A 15,324-nucleotide genomic window follows, 5' to 3' on the forward strand; every position below is an offset into this window, starting at 1 on the left:
TAATGTAAAATAGAATGCACTAATTTTCAAGCCGTTTTGTAGTTTAATTTTTCTCATATTTAAAGAAGCAAAATCGACAATAAAGGTTTTGCTTGATTCATGTTCTGTAGAAAAAAAAAAAAAAAAAAAAAGAGCCGCATTTATGCATTTTTTAAGCCTACATAAGTTTTTGCATACTTTTTTATTAATGCAAGTTTATTGAAGCTTACTTCCGCCTAATAATAATAACTAACAATTCAAGTGACAATTCTTAAGGCAATTTTCGAATTCACACACCTTTGAACTACTTTCCATTTCTGAATCTTCCTTAAAGGCCTAATTTAATGCTTTAGCCGTCAGAATTAACGCAAGAAAGTAGTTTTTAAAACTAGATGTTTCTGTTCAAGATTTTTCAGCACTTACATCATGTGCATATTTAAGAGTAAAATATAAGCTACTTCTTTTAAAATGCCTAAATTCAAAGTCATTAAAATTTAATCAGAATTAAAAAACTGGAAAATATTATCTGTATTTTTTCATACCTACTTTTAAGTTGTGAAATTAAAATAAAATATCATTTCTTTTATTACTATAAAAAGTATATTTTGAAAAATTAATTGTTTTACCACTTGATTGTTGACAGTCTGAGTTAATAAACACTTTTTTTTTTTTTAAATTCTTTTCAAATTTTGTTGATATATTCAACTTTAAACTAAACTTTTCACATATCTCAAGACCCATTTACTTAAAAATAAATAAATAAATAAATAAATAAATAAAATCTGATTAAATTACGTCCAAAGGGACGTTTTTTAACATTTTGTGTGTTACCTTTCTTTATTAAATATCACGTTCCTCGCACTTAAACCATAAGATCCAGTGCAACAGCAATATCGCAAAATAGTTTTAAAACGAGCATATCTTTAGAATTTCCGATACAGAGACTCATGCGCTGGAGATAAAAATGTTTTTTCTGCACAACGTTGCCATTGCTCGCTTTGAAATCCTTGAGTTTGTTAATCAAAAATTCGTCAAAGTTTTAAAAAATAGGAAATCCATCATAAAACAAATTTCAAATTTGGTCTTCCACATGCTCATATTCGTTGGAGGATTACGTTATTCAAAATTCGATGACTTTACGTACCGTTGTTTTATCACAATACGAGAAATATACATACATTTATGCAGATTTTTCATTATTTAATTTCTTCAAATATAATGCAGGACTCTAACATTTTGTGGCAACAGTTTGAAAAGTGAACCGACATTTATGAGTCCGACGCAAAATGCCAAAACGAAACTAATAGTCCTTCGGGATTCAAATCCCTTTGGACAAAAAAAAAAAAAAAAAAAAAAAAAAAAAAAAAAAACAGAAAGAAAGAAAGAAAGAAAGAAAGATATAATTTTTCTATTATATTTGTATATTAAGAAAACATTAGGTTGTAGAAACATTAGGTTATTTAGAAGCAAGGAGATGGGAAAAGTAGAGAATGAAAAGTAGCGAAATTGAAAAGAAAGTATGCGTTAGAAAATAATACTCAATAATACTAATCATACCGCTAAAATAATAGAACTCAATCAAAATGTACCTTAAAGTATGAGAACAGTGTAGAATTTGAAAATGCTGTGGAAAAGTTGACATGGCATAAAGAGAATCGACAAAAGGAATGCATTGGCACGAGTGTGCTAAATAGATGGTGCACTTCGAATCATACAAACCGTAAAAAGATTTTACAGATATTGTTATTTGGTGTAATCGAATATAAATAATAAGAAAATATACAGTGATGCCATACCTGTGTCAGAAGATAAAAATGAAATTAAATGAACATTCTGACATGATGGCTACTGACTAAAAATCTGCGTGTATTACTTGAAGTCATAATTTTAAGTCAGTAAAAAATGTTATTACTTGCATTCATTTGCTTTAAAAAATATTTCAGAAGCGCAGAGGGCCACCATTGACCCTCTAAAATTTTTACTAAATAATACTTTTGTTCCCCCCAATTTTTACATGTAAAAAAAGTTTTTCTTTTACTTAATGTTTATTAATTCTTTTACTTAATGTCCAGTAACTTCTAATTGCTTTTATTCAATGTAATCATTTACCTGGTTGCAAAATATAAAAAGAAATTTTTACGAAAATTTTTACGTGGCATATGAATGAATTAGCCTGTTTAGGAGATATGTTTGTTACTTTAAACCTTCACTAATACATCGGAAACTCGGCAAGTGTTTTCGTATAGAGTTAAAACATATTCACTATCGCTTTCGTATAGAATATATAACATCGGTAAGTGTTTTCGTATACAGCAGTGCACATATGCATCCGGACAATTAATTCTTCTTGTAACATAAGGAATTAAAGAACATGATTACTAGCTTACAAGCCAACAGTTCAAATTTCTTCCACTTCCTCTGAGTGGTGATGCAGCATTAACTCCCTAGGATCCTCTTGCCGGCTCTTAATCCATAAATCCCACAGTACTCAAGGGATTAAGAGCAAAATACGTTTCGAATCCGCTATGTTCGAGAGACACCTGAGGGGGTAAAAGGAACATGGGGGGGTGAAACCCTCTAAGGAAGGGAAGAAGAGGTCGAACCCCTGGGGGTAAGGGTTAGCTCTAAACAGCGGCACACTCTCAATTACGAGCGATCGATAATGGGAGGCTGCTAGCATTAGTCATGGTCTGCTCATGCGCAAAAGCTGCTTTTTTTTGGGGGGGGGATACTACGTGGGATGAGACTCTTCATTCACAAGAATGTTGGCATTCTGAGATAAAAGCCTTTTCTTTACGCTTTCGCTTTGTTGAGATTGAACGATCTTGCGTTTCTTTATGTTGATGATTACAATGTACTTAGCAAACGTACGCGTCGTGAAGTACTATTCAGATTTCTCAATTTTTCTGTTTCTTGAGAAATAAATTTTACTGTGTACAACTTGAAAATTCTCGAAAGATTGATTTTCAAATCTCAAGTGAGGATTATTATGTAACTGTCATATTCAATTTCATTTCGTCGCAAATGTATGATATATATATAATAAAACGTCAGTTTCTTTCTTCTTACTGATAACAAAAAGGGAAATTAAATAAAGTGTTAAAAATGGTATGACGAATACTTGTAGTACATTTAGATAATTAATAGCCAACCTTTTCGATTCAAAATGCTGTCCGCAAGATGTTATGGGTAATGTAAGCAATCTAATGGAGCAATTACAATTACTATTTTTCGTGTATTTATGATACCAAACCAAATCAAAAAATTCAATTTAAACCTCCTGAAAACAAAGTAATCTAAATGCAAGCGGGTATTATGCGTAATATCCACTATATATGAAATGAAAAAATATGCAAATTTAAGATTAAACTTTTAAATAGGATAGGAAGGAACGAATCATGCAGAGCCTGTTTGCTGTACAAGAACATAAGTCCATTAAAAAAGAAGTAATGTATATTTGGTTCAAAAATAAAATCCATGATAAATAAGAACATGCTTGAAAAGTAATAATTCAATGTTACCTTTTAAAAATATACAATATAAAAAGAACTATTGGATTACTTAATAATTTTTTGAGTCCAAAAGGGCAATTTGCCCAGAACGGCTATTAATTTCGTTTTGGCATTTTGCGTCGTCCACTATAAAACGGCGTTTCCCTCTTTAAATTGTTGCCACCAAATGTTAGAGTCCTGCATTATATTTAAAGAAATTAAATAATGAAGAATCTGCATGAATGTATGTATGTTTCTCGCAACGTGAAAAGAAGCGACGTTACTTCGAGACATCGAATTTTGAATAACGTAGTCTTACACTGGAGTTTGCGCATCTGGAAGTCGAAATTTGGAATTTGCCTTATTATCGATTTCATATTTTGTAAAAATTTTAACGAATTTTTGATAAACAAACTCAACGATTTCAAAACGAGCAATGGCAACGCTGGAAAAAAAAAATCTCCAGCGTACGAGACTACCTATTGGAAATTTTAAAGATATGTTGTTTTTAAATATTTTGTGATTTTGCTGTTGAATTTAATTTTATAGTTGAAATGGATAGACCATGACATTTAATAAATAAAGGCAACACAAAACGTTACAAAAACATCCCTTTGGACGTAATATAAAATCTGGTAGCTTTCTGATATTTTTTTAATAACAATTTTCGGAATTCAACTTACGAACTATGGATTCACTCTTTTTAAATAATTCTAGTAAAATTAATCTTAGGAGATAATATAATCAATATTTCTTTAGTAAATAAATTATTATTAACTTACTTTGCAGCAATTGCGCAAGTAGTAGAATAACTCGATTTCGCACTAAGTGAATTTAAGATCATACAACATTATATATATATATATTTTCTTAATGTCCTGTGATTAAGCTTGAAACAAAACAGAACACTTTGGTCTTCAAAGTTATAACAAGGCAAACGTCAGGTAATTCTATTGTAAATTTCTTGTGTACTGTTTTGCTCATATCAAGTGAAGTTTCAGCCGAAGATTAAAATAGTATTTCGTAACCTTCAGAATAAACACAAAAATTATACCTTTTTTATATTACTTAAAATCTCTTAAAATTTATTTCGGCTGTCTTCTAAAATAAAACGAATATATGCTTCAATTTAAGTGCCGCTCTTTCTACAAGAATTTTCATAATTAAAATAAGCATATAATTTATCGAGAATCAAATATAGTTTAAATTCAATCAAATTTTAAGAGCTTTTTCATTTTGATGCAGCGTTTTCCTGAAAATTATTGGCGTCAACAAATTTTACCATTTAATATAAAATTTTCAAAAAATAAAAATATCGAGAAATTAACAGTTTAGTCGCTCCCAAAAGATGAGATTTCCCAATGAAATTTCACCGATGCATTCAAATATTTGGATTTTAAACATCTTGGCTAATCATTGGATTATGGTAACTTGGCGATTTTTCGGCGAAAATTTGGCGACCAACCCTTCTACAGCAACCTGCTAGTTTTTGTTTGGACGCCATTTTGTTTTCACAAAGTAAAGGTATTTTTTTTTTCTTTTTTTTTTTTCCAACAATCTGCTAGCCGAATTACGCTTATGCTAGAACTTTTATGGAACAAAAGTGCTTAATTATGACGAAGATTAGACGCGAAATTGGAACAAAGTGCAGAATCGCCCACTGCTTGCCGCGTTTTAAAGAATTACACATACACGGTATCATCCATGTACACGTCGACCGATTTTCACTTAAAAAAACAGCCCAGAATTGCACAAAAATGGCATTGCGCACACTCTTGACTTTATCCATGTACACTGCTAAAGTCTTAGCTAGTAACCTTTATCGCCTTACCAAAATATCGCCAAATTACCTGTTACCATATTCCAAAGATTAGCCAACATCTTTTTCGAACTAACACATTCCAAAGAAAAAATTACTTTCATTCTACACTCATGTTCATAAATTAAGGATAATTCGGAGTCACGCTGAAATCGAACTCTAAAATAAATATATCACCTGTAAAATCACTACACACATCTTCAAGAATCATATGCAAATTTCAGGAAGTAACCAGATGACACCGATGGTACGTCACAATGACGAGAGTGTAAGACAGTGATATATAAGGAATACAGGCAAAGAAGCAAAATTGTTCGCAGGCGCTTTATAAGCATTTCAGTGCAATAACCGAATAGTTGTGACATATAGGTCGCATTTGGATGATTTTTTACGTGGTAGAATTATCGGCCGTCTGGAATGTGGGCGTACCCAACTGGAAGTATCAGACGAAATTAGAATTGCCCAGAGTGTCATCTCCAGGCTTTGGCAACGATTCCAAGATGATGGTAATGCGAGTAGACGTGACAGCACAGATCGCCCCAGAGTTACAACGCCGGATGAGGACCGGTATTTGGCAGTTACTGCCAAAAGAAACAGGCGGAGCACAGCCTCAGACCTGTCTCGTCAGCTCTCTTCAGCCACTGGTACGACAATTTCAAGGCAGACCGTGTACAGACGCTTAGGGCAGATTGGTCTATATGCTCGTAGACCTGTCAGATGCGTTCCACTTACTGCAACTCACTGTCGCCTGCGGTTAGCCTGGAGTAGAGAGCATGCATTGTGGACACCGCCACAGTGGGCTTGTGTGATGTTTTCCGACGAGTCCAGGTTTAGCTTGCTGTCTGATTCTCGCCGGACTTTCATATGGAGAGCTCCAGGTACCCGTTACCACCAAGAAAACATCATTGAACGACACCGTTACGGTGGTGCAGGAGTGCTCGTTTAGGGTGGAATTATTTTGGGTTCCAGAACTGACCTGCATGTTCAAATTGGAACCATGACAAGTCAAATCTATTGGGACGTCATTCTGGAACAACATGTACGTTTGTTTCGGCACGCCATGGGCGCACAATTTGTGTTTATAGATGACAACGCCCATCCTCACCGTGCAAACATCGTAAGCGAATGCCTTCAATCGGAGGATATCACCCGTATGGAATGGCCAGCATTCTCACCGGACTTGAATCCAGTAGAGCACGTGTGGGACATGCTTGGCCGACGAGTTGCAGCCCGTCAACCTCCTCCTACATCGGAACTTCGGAGAGCATTGGTTTTTGAGTGGTGTAATATCCCCCAAGATCAGATCGATAATTTGATACTGAGCATGCCTAGGCGCTGTACGGACTGTATTGCATCGTCTGGGAGACATACAATGTATTAACAATCATACCAACCATGTAATATTTGTTTTTTGTAAATAGTTTTTTTTTTTATTGTAATTTGCTCCAGGGAGAAAAAATTGCTAATTTTTTTAATAATATCAAACATATAGCATCTTTTTTTGTTCTTTACCTTTTGTTTAATAAATAAGCTTTACAAATAAGTCAAATTTGTTTTGCTTCTAAATCTTCCTTTGCCTGATTTTGCATTATCCTTAATTTATGGACATGAGTGTAATTATAGATTTGAAGTTCATCTTATTTATAACTGTGGTGTTATTCCCCACTTTTAATGTTTGTTAAAGCAATTGTTCCACACTACTTGCGTGGGCGCCGTGGCTTAGTTGGTTAAAGCGCCTGTTTAGTAAACAGGAGATCACGAGTTCGAATCTCGTCGGTGCCTGGGTGGAGTGTGATGTGTAGTAGATGCACTTTCTCTTTTTATCCGCTATTACATATTATCAGCACTTCAGGAATATGATTATTATATAGAAACATTTGGTCGTAAATTTAAGAAAAGTGCTATGTGTAAGTAAAATCTACACTGGGTAATAAGTATGCTAATGTAATTCCTGAATTAGCATGGAACTCAGCTTAAAAAAATATTACGTTTTTTGTTAATAAAACTCGTATCATTAACACATGTGAAATGAAATATAAACAGCAAAAGGAAATGGAGGAAAAATTCTTTTTAAACGTGAAAACAAGTTTTTAAAAAAGTACCGAATTTTATATTTATCTTAGAAAAGTATTTTAATTTTTATTACATAGATTTCGATCGTCTGAATAAAAATTTCTTTAAAATTTAGTCTCCTTTTTAAAATCAATTAAAGGAAGTAATAAAAAATGTATATAACTAAAAATCAAAAATAAACACATAAATAAAACCATTAAATATTTTAGGCAAAAAAAGGAATTTATTTTTATTGAGAATATTTCAACCGAGAGTCTTTTTCCTTTATATTGAAAGAAGATTTTTTAAACTATTCTCTTTCTCTACTGGTCTGTTTGCCAGTCATCTATCATTTAAAATCATTGAACTTTGTAATTCGACCAGGGTTTAAAATCTGGTTGAAGGAGCTAGCTTCATGAGAGACTGCGATTTTTCCCATGTGTAACGTGAATACGAGAAAGTTTCGTTTGAAAACCCTCCATGAAGATTCTCCTTTCTTGGGAGATAGCCCTAGTTGCTATGCGGTGCACATGTCCACTAGTCTAAAGGAAATCTTAAGAAAATCTCAGTATTACGGAAATAAGCCGCCGAAATATTTGCATACAACATTTATGACGACATACTAAGAGATACAGGGGTTGGACAAAAATATGGAAACACCTTTAAAAAAACATGTTTCTTTGCTTAATATGGTGTAGGAAACCCGTTGGCATCCAAAACAGCTTGCAGTCTTCTCGGAATGGATAAATACAGTTCCTGTATGTTTGCCAAGGAAATATTATACCATTCTTCCTGCAAAACGGTGGCAAGTTCAGATAACGATGTTGGCGGTGGATAACGAGAACGCACTTTCCGTTCCAATGTAGACCACAAAGGTTCGATAATATTCAGGTCTGGTGACTGTGGTGGTCAAAGGAGATGGGACAACTCATCCTCGTGCTCAGAAAACCAGTCCTGGACAGTGTGAACAGGGGCTTTGTCGTCTTGGAAGACACCATCACCATCGGGGAACAAAGTTTGTACCATGGGATGAACTTGATCGGCCAAAATGTTCACATAAGTCTTGGCAGTCATGTGCCCTGACACAGTTATCATGGGGCTAGCATAGAACCACGATATGGCTGCCCAAACAATAACAGAACTCTCGCCATGTTTCACTCTTGGCAACAAACAGTTTGTATTATAGGCTTGAGATGGCGTTCTCCAGACGTAAACTCGGCCAGAAGTGGGAAACAATGTGAAAGAAGACTCGTCAGACCATATTACTCGCTTCCACTGCTCTATAGTCCAGGCTTTATGACTTAAACACCTCCTTTTCCTGTTACGGGCATTAGCATCACTGATGAGTGGCTTCTCAATTACAGCACGGCCAGCAATTTCCTGTTTATGAAGCTCCCTTCTAATTGTTTTGGTACTCGCAGGGTTCGGTAACACAACATTCATTTCAGCAGTAAACTTTTGCAGCTGTTGTCTTCTTATTTTTCGTCACAATTGCCCTTAATGATCGTCTGTCACGATCACTCAGGATACACTTTCGTCCGCGCTGTGATTTAGCAGATGATGTTTTTCCGCTTTTCAAATATGCGGAATAAATCTTCGATACAGTACCTCTTGAAACACTAAACACCTCGGCTACCTTGCTTACGGAAGCACCTACCATACGTGCTCCAACAATTCCACGTTCGAAGTCTTAACTCTGACATAATGCAATGACAACCTCACATAACAGTACTCCGATAAACAACTGAACTGTTTAGCACATTTACGAAGTTGTATAGGTGGCGTCAGTAGTCAAAAACGCCAGCGCCACCTACATATTTCATTAAAATCAATCTTTCATTTCAAACATGCATTTCACAAGGTGTTTCCATATTTTTGTCCATCCACTGTAACGTAATAACCACACAAGCTTCACTGTAAAAGAAATTGGCAACTTAGTTTTCTGATGTCAAAACCAATAAAGACAGTGATTATTTTTAGCAATAATTTACATCATTAATGTATAGCAATAATGGATTATCTTGACTGAATTGAATGAGTGAAATTTTTGTTAAAAATCTGTAGAAATATACAAAAGGAAAATGAATCTTTAATTAAAGTATCCATTTTAAAGTTCTTGGGACGAAAAGGTGAAAAAACGTCAAATGATTGCACCATTTGATAAAATGTTTAAAATAAGAAATTCTTCTTTCTTCTGATTATGCGATAAGAGTGTGAATTCGAGTTTTGAAACGAATGATTGTTGCTGGATTTAATGAATATTTCTATCAGCTTCAAAGAGTTAGTTTTCTTTTGAATTTTAAGAATATAATTCCTTAATGTTGGCGTTGCTTATTTACTTTATTTGTTTATTTAATCTGAAACAAGCATTCCTTCCAACTAAATCATAGAAACTTTGCTAATTTTTGACTTTAGAAGAATTTTATTTCCCGAAATATATAATAATACTTTGCACCTTTTTCTCTTAATCTGTTATTACTTATGATTAGTATTACCAATTTTTTAAAAATTTTATTTACATATATTTATTCATATTTCATTTGCTTATTTGTATAGTTTTATACTTCTTTTTGCGCAATTTATCGAAATGTTCATTTATTCCTTTTGAAGTTGACTTTACTAAATAAAAATTGTGTAAGATTTCTTTTCCTAAATTTTTGCAGTGGAAGAACGGGGATCAGACAGAAATATTACTCTAATTTTCGTGCAAGCCGAAGGAACATTTCTCTCTCTCGTTTCATCTCTTCTCGATCATCTCTTTTTCAGATCTTCGAGTCACAACCAGTGTACTCTTTACGATCACTACATAGAGTTATCATTTATTAAATGTTGTTACGTGTTTAAATTCTCAAGACGAATTTGTACAGTTTTGTTCAATAATAGTATTATTAGTTAATTTTATTAGTAATAATTTTATTAGTTAATAAAAATAATAAAAAAAAATTTCGAACGAATTTGTACAGTTTTGTTCAATAATAGCATCATTAGTTAATTTTATTAGCTAAAAAAGATAAAAAATATAAGTATGCGTAATAAACGATAAAAATACGTAATAAACAAGATACAACGATTTTTTTATACTATATATGCCGTTTTAATGTAATTTTAAAGAAATAAATAGTTCCCGCTTATAACTTGTTGAACAGCGAGAAAATGACGGCTCAACTCCTCTGTCTTCTCAACAGCCACCAGGGAAACTCGAACACACGACCCCCTGGTTTACAAGGCCAGCGCTCTAACCACTGAGCTATGTTGGCACACCGAAGCCCTGTTTATCTTAAAGAAAATTAAAATTTTCAGCAGAAACGTAACAAATCCATTTGTAATGATAGATAGGTAATTATTTTTTCTACGCTCGAGTGAAATTATCTAGACGCTAGGAAATATCAGAAGGAAAAACTGTGGCCTCAGCTACAATTTAGACGCACAATTTGTTTAAAAACTGTGGCGCCAGCTACAATTTAGACGCACAATTTGTTTGCGAAATAATTCCTGTCAGACACCAGATATCATAGTATAAGGTAGTTATTTATTTTGATTGGATTATAGATTGCGTTTAAATATTAATAATAATTATTACTAATATTTTTAAACAGTTAAACATAAAAACAATTCGGTGCTACTTTGGTAGACGGTTGCACGGATTTTGGCGACTTTTTGGCGATTTTCCTTTTGGCGAGTAATACAACTTATGGTAAACCCATCCTGTATAAGTTATTTATGGTAACCGATACTTTGTTGTCATTTTATTAAAAAAATAATGCGTTTTATTATGCATAACTTTCGTGTTTTAAGTATTATTTATGGCTTCTAAATATTAAAAATCAATTTAATTTTACATTTTTATTTGAAATAAAAATTTTGTTGTTCATAATATTTTATGTTGTGGATGATGTAATCAATGACGTCACCTTACTTAAAAAGTAATTGGTTTTATTAATATCTATAAATTTAATGTAATGTTTTAAACATTATTTATGGTTGTTAAATATTAAAATAAAATTTAATTTTGCATTTGTTTTAAAATGATTTTATTATGAATTATTATTTAAATAATTTTAATTCTATGCGTGATGTAATCAGCTCCCTGATTGGTTACTGAATATTTGTGCATTACCGCGCCATTTTAAAATTTTATTATTCATCTCTTCGAATTCCTCGGATTTCAAATGGAATGGATGTCTCCGTTTCGAAGACGAATGTTGTTATTGGTAATTACCAAGAATTATTCGTATTGGAATAAAAAAACTGCCCTTTGAGACTTTATTTTGGCCAACCTGTCTTTCCTAATCAAAGATTTATTTATAAATTGTTAATAGCGTTCAGAGGAAATTTTGGAGGAAACCTCGCTAATTGCTTCATCAATGAAGTGCGAGATATTTGGATAACAGATGAAGATGGTTAAAAGATCCGATTCAATTATGATTTCGATTTTTTTTGTGGTACTTATCAATAAACAAGATGTTAAATTACTCAAAAAAATGTAAGTACATATTTTTCTTTTATTTTATAATTGTATACTTCAATTTTTGTTAAAAAAATTAATACACTTTTTTCAAAAATTGCTGAGATAATTATTGTCACATATGTTTTAATGTTAATTGTATTTTATATAACGTTTTTGAATTTAATAATATTCTAATTCTTTTAAATGTTGGTAGGATGGTTTTTAATTCGATATTCAATTTCAGTAATATTTTAATCTAATTAAACGTTGGCACAATGTTTTTATAGCGGTGTTTTTATTCTCTTTTTTGCTATATGAAAGTAATAATAGCCTTACTTTAGTACTTTATACTCATAGTAAATGTATTTATTTACACTTGCCCGCCATCTTAAAAAATGACATTTTCAACAAAAAATTAATCCATTACTTTTAACGATATTTATTTATTTATTTTTTAAGTTTCGAATACTTTACTATGCGTAAAAACAGCGTTTTTCAAGATGGCTGACGTTTGTAAAAGTCGCGCCAACAATTCGGCCAACGTAAATCGCCAAAAATCCGTGCAACCGTCTACCAAAGTAGCACCAACAATTCTAACAGAAACCGTTTTAGGAGGGAATACAAAAAAAAAAAAAAAAAAAAAAAAAAAAAAAAAAATAGTCTGAAAGTTTTCAAATTTATATTACGACCAAATAAATTTGTTGGATTAAAAGACGAAGTCATGTTATTAACTGGCAGAAAGAGACTTCCAGTTTATTAACCTAAAAGAGAGTTTCATAATTACGCTGGGTGATACCAGTTCTGTTTAGGAAACAAGTTGCGTTGATGGCACGTGTCGGTAACAGCAGAGTGGCGCAGTGGAAGCGTGCTGGGCCCATAACCCAGAGGTCCGTGGATCGAAACCACGCTCTGCTACTGTACGTTTTTTCCACTCCTAATATGAACTGAGTTTTTACCCTTTGAAACAAGCAATTCAATAAAAATTTACACGGTTTAACAGGAATGATGTTTCTTAGAAAAGTACTGAAAAATAAATCCTTTTAAACACTTCGAATCCAGAACATAGTAGAAAACGCTTAACTGATTTCTTTAAGCTTGATAATTCCCAAATCTTTCGTTTTATTTATTTGCTTATTTGAATGTCAAATGTTTAGACACTTGCTTCTTCACCATTTGTCAGGGATGGCCGGACCTGTTTATCATTCAGCAGTCCATCGCTGATAACGTTGTTCAGAGTACATTGTAAGAAGCAAACCATATTGCATCTGCAATAAGAGAATACAGTTTTGATATACAATAAACCCTTATACCAAACACAAACCCACACCCTTAATTTAGACCTGGCAGTCGGCCCCCGCTGGTTGCTATACCGATCAGGACTGAACTTTTTGTATGTACAATAGCAATACAATTAATGATTCAAATTTCTTAGATTTTAAATGCGTACGCTTGCATATTTATACTCATCTCGCTTACTTGCAAGTTAAAAAATCTGATGTGTACACCACATGACTTCCTCGTACGGAATATTAAATTATACGCATTTTTAATTCAATTTTATTTAAACTTATTAGATTGAATTAAACCTACTTCGCCGACAGCGCATAAACCACAATAGAATAAATGCATTCTTTAAAATTCACTTTGTTTACCATAGCGACACTCTGGCACTAGGTTTACTTAACAGTATTATATTTCATTCATATTATAACTCAGAATGCACAAAATGTATATCATTTAAAGAATTATCTAATCATTGCCACATGTTCTATTCAAATACTATAATAAAGCTAGAACGATGTATAAAAGAAATTAAGCAAATAAAACAAAAAAGAAACAGTTTTTCACAGACGATTGAGTATTTCTCATTTAATTAATTCAGTTCTTACTTCGCGAGAAGGCAAAAATACATAAAAACTCAAAATATCTATATTAAAAATTACGAAGTAAATCTCAAACGCTTATTTCCTCGAAAAAAATCCAGAAAGAATTAAGCATGATTTAATTGTCAATAATAAATAAATGCGTTATCTTTGTTTTTGCGAAGCTAAGTTTCTCTAGATTGGCAACAAATCCACTAGTCTCCTGTTTCAAATGTAAACATCAATGGCCGCCATTAAAAAGAGGCTTAGCGGCAATTAAACAACTTTAAAATTGCTGATAATTCTAAAAATATTGCACACAGATTTACTAAAGGCATAAAATCCTTAACCGGAAGGTAAAAACAACATAATTCAATCATTTTTAAAGCAAAAAATGTACAATTTACAAACGTATAAGAGTAAAGCAACTGAGATTACTGAGCCGGGTAACAGAGTGGATATATATATATATAAATATATTTATATACGTTTGGTGCGGCCGATTAATAAAATACGAGGTGCACATCTACATGTTATAGCAGTCCTATATATAAAATTTCAACGTTCTGAGGCTACTCGTTGTTAAGTTATGCGAGATACGTACGTACGCTCGCACGTACGTTCGTACAGACGCCACAAAAAATTCTCTTCAGAATTAATTTTAAAACAGTTTTATAATTTTTTTTGAAGGAAAAGAGTATTTTATTCTGTCCTTACGTACAGATATCACGCAAAAACATCGTTAAATTGCATTCGATAGCGGTCAAAATGGATATTTTCGTTGAAATATGCTGTCTGAAACTTTTCGCGATTACAATACTTCCTTTTTACTTTGTACAAGGAAGTAAAAAAGTTCATTTTAAAAATAATTTGTAAAGTAATTTTATATCAGCCTATTTATAATAATATTTTGGCTTGCTATTTGAAAAATTAAATATACATTACTGTGATTCGTTCTTAAGAGAAATATTACAGAACAGAAGATTTAAAACATTACAGTACTACGTTACAAAAGAATCCATTTGTTTGTATTCCATCTAAAAAAAAAAAAAGAGTTGAAATATCTGCAGTTCTTTTCTAAATAACTTTTGAGTGCAGTTATTAATTACCATTCATTAAACGAAGATAAAAAAAAAAGTTTTAATTTTTGCACGCGTTAAACATATTTATGTTACACAAAATAATAAATAAATAAACGCTAGGTCATACCAGTTCTACTTAGGAGATAGGTTGTGTTAACGTCACACTTTAGCAACAGCAGAGTGGCGCAGTGGAAGCGTGCTGGGCCCATAACCCAGAGGTCCGTGGATCGAAACCACGCTCTGCTACTTTTTCTTTTCTTCTTCTTTTTTTTTTTTTTTTTTTCTCTCCTATTGCCAACTGATTTTTTACGAGTTGAAAAAAGCAATCAAAAAAACATACGCTCTCAAAAGGGCGCGTAAACATACGCGTTACATAACGCTCTCAAAGTGGCGTTTTTTTAACTATTTGCGTGTTATCTTTATTTATTAAATATCATGTTCTTCGGACTTAAACCATACAATTCAGTTCAACGGCAATGTCGCAAAATAATTTTAAAATGAACATATCTTTAAAATTTCCGATACACATTCTCGCACGTTTGAGATAAAACTGTTTTTTTTTTTTTTTTTTTTTTTTTTTTCGTACAGTGTT

At 32.5% G+C, this 15,324-nt stretch overlaps 3 non-coding genes across 3 annotated transcripts; all 3 read left to right on the forward strand.

Annotated features, from left to right (window-relative positions):
* The first annotated feature begins 6,997 nt into the window (after positions 1-6,997).
* Positions 6,998-7,071, forward strand: TRNAT-AGU (transfer RNA threonine (anticodon AGU)). The gene has a single exon. It is a non-coding gene; the product is annotated as a tRNA-Thr (tRNA).
* A 5,560-nt stretch (positions 7,072-12,631) lies between these two features.
* TRNAM-CAU (transfer RNA methionine (anticodon CAU)) lies at positions 12,632-12,703 on the forward strand. The gene has a single exon. It is a non-coding gene; the product is annotated as a tRNA-Met (tRNA).
* A 2,203-nt stretch (positions 12,704-14,906) lies between these two features.
* Positions 14,907-14,978, forward strand: TRNAM-CAU (transfer RNA methionine (anticodon CAU)). Its single transcript has one exon. It is a non-coding gene; the product is annotated as a tRNA-Met (tRNA).
* The last annotated feature ends 346 nt before the right edge of the window (positions 14,979-15,324 follow it).

The sequence above is a fragment of the Stegodyphus dumicola genome, chromosome 5, assembly GCF_044657685.1.
Source record: "Stegodyphus dumicola isolate Sdum_Otavi_A_Nest chromosome 5, ASM4465768v1".
Taxonomy (NCBI): domain Eukaryota; kingdom Metazoa; phylum Arthropoda; class Arachnida; order Araneae; family Eresidae; genus Stegodyphus; species Stegodyphus dumicola.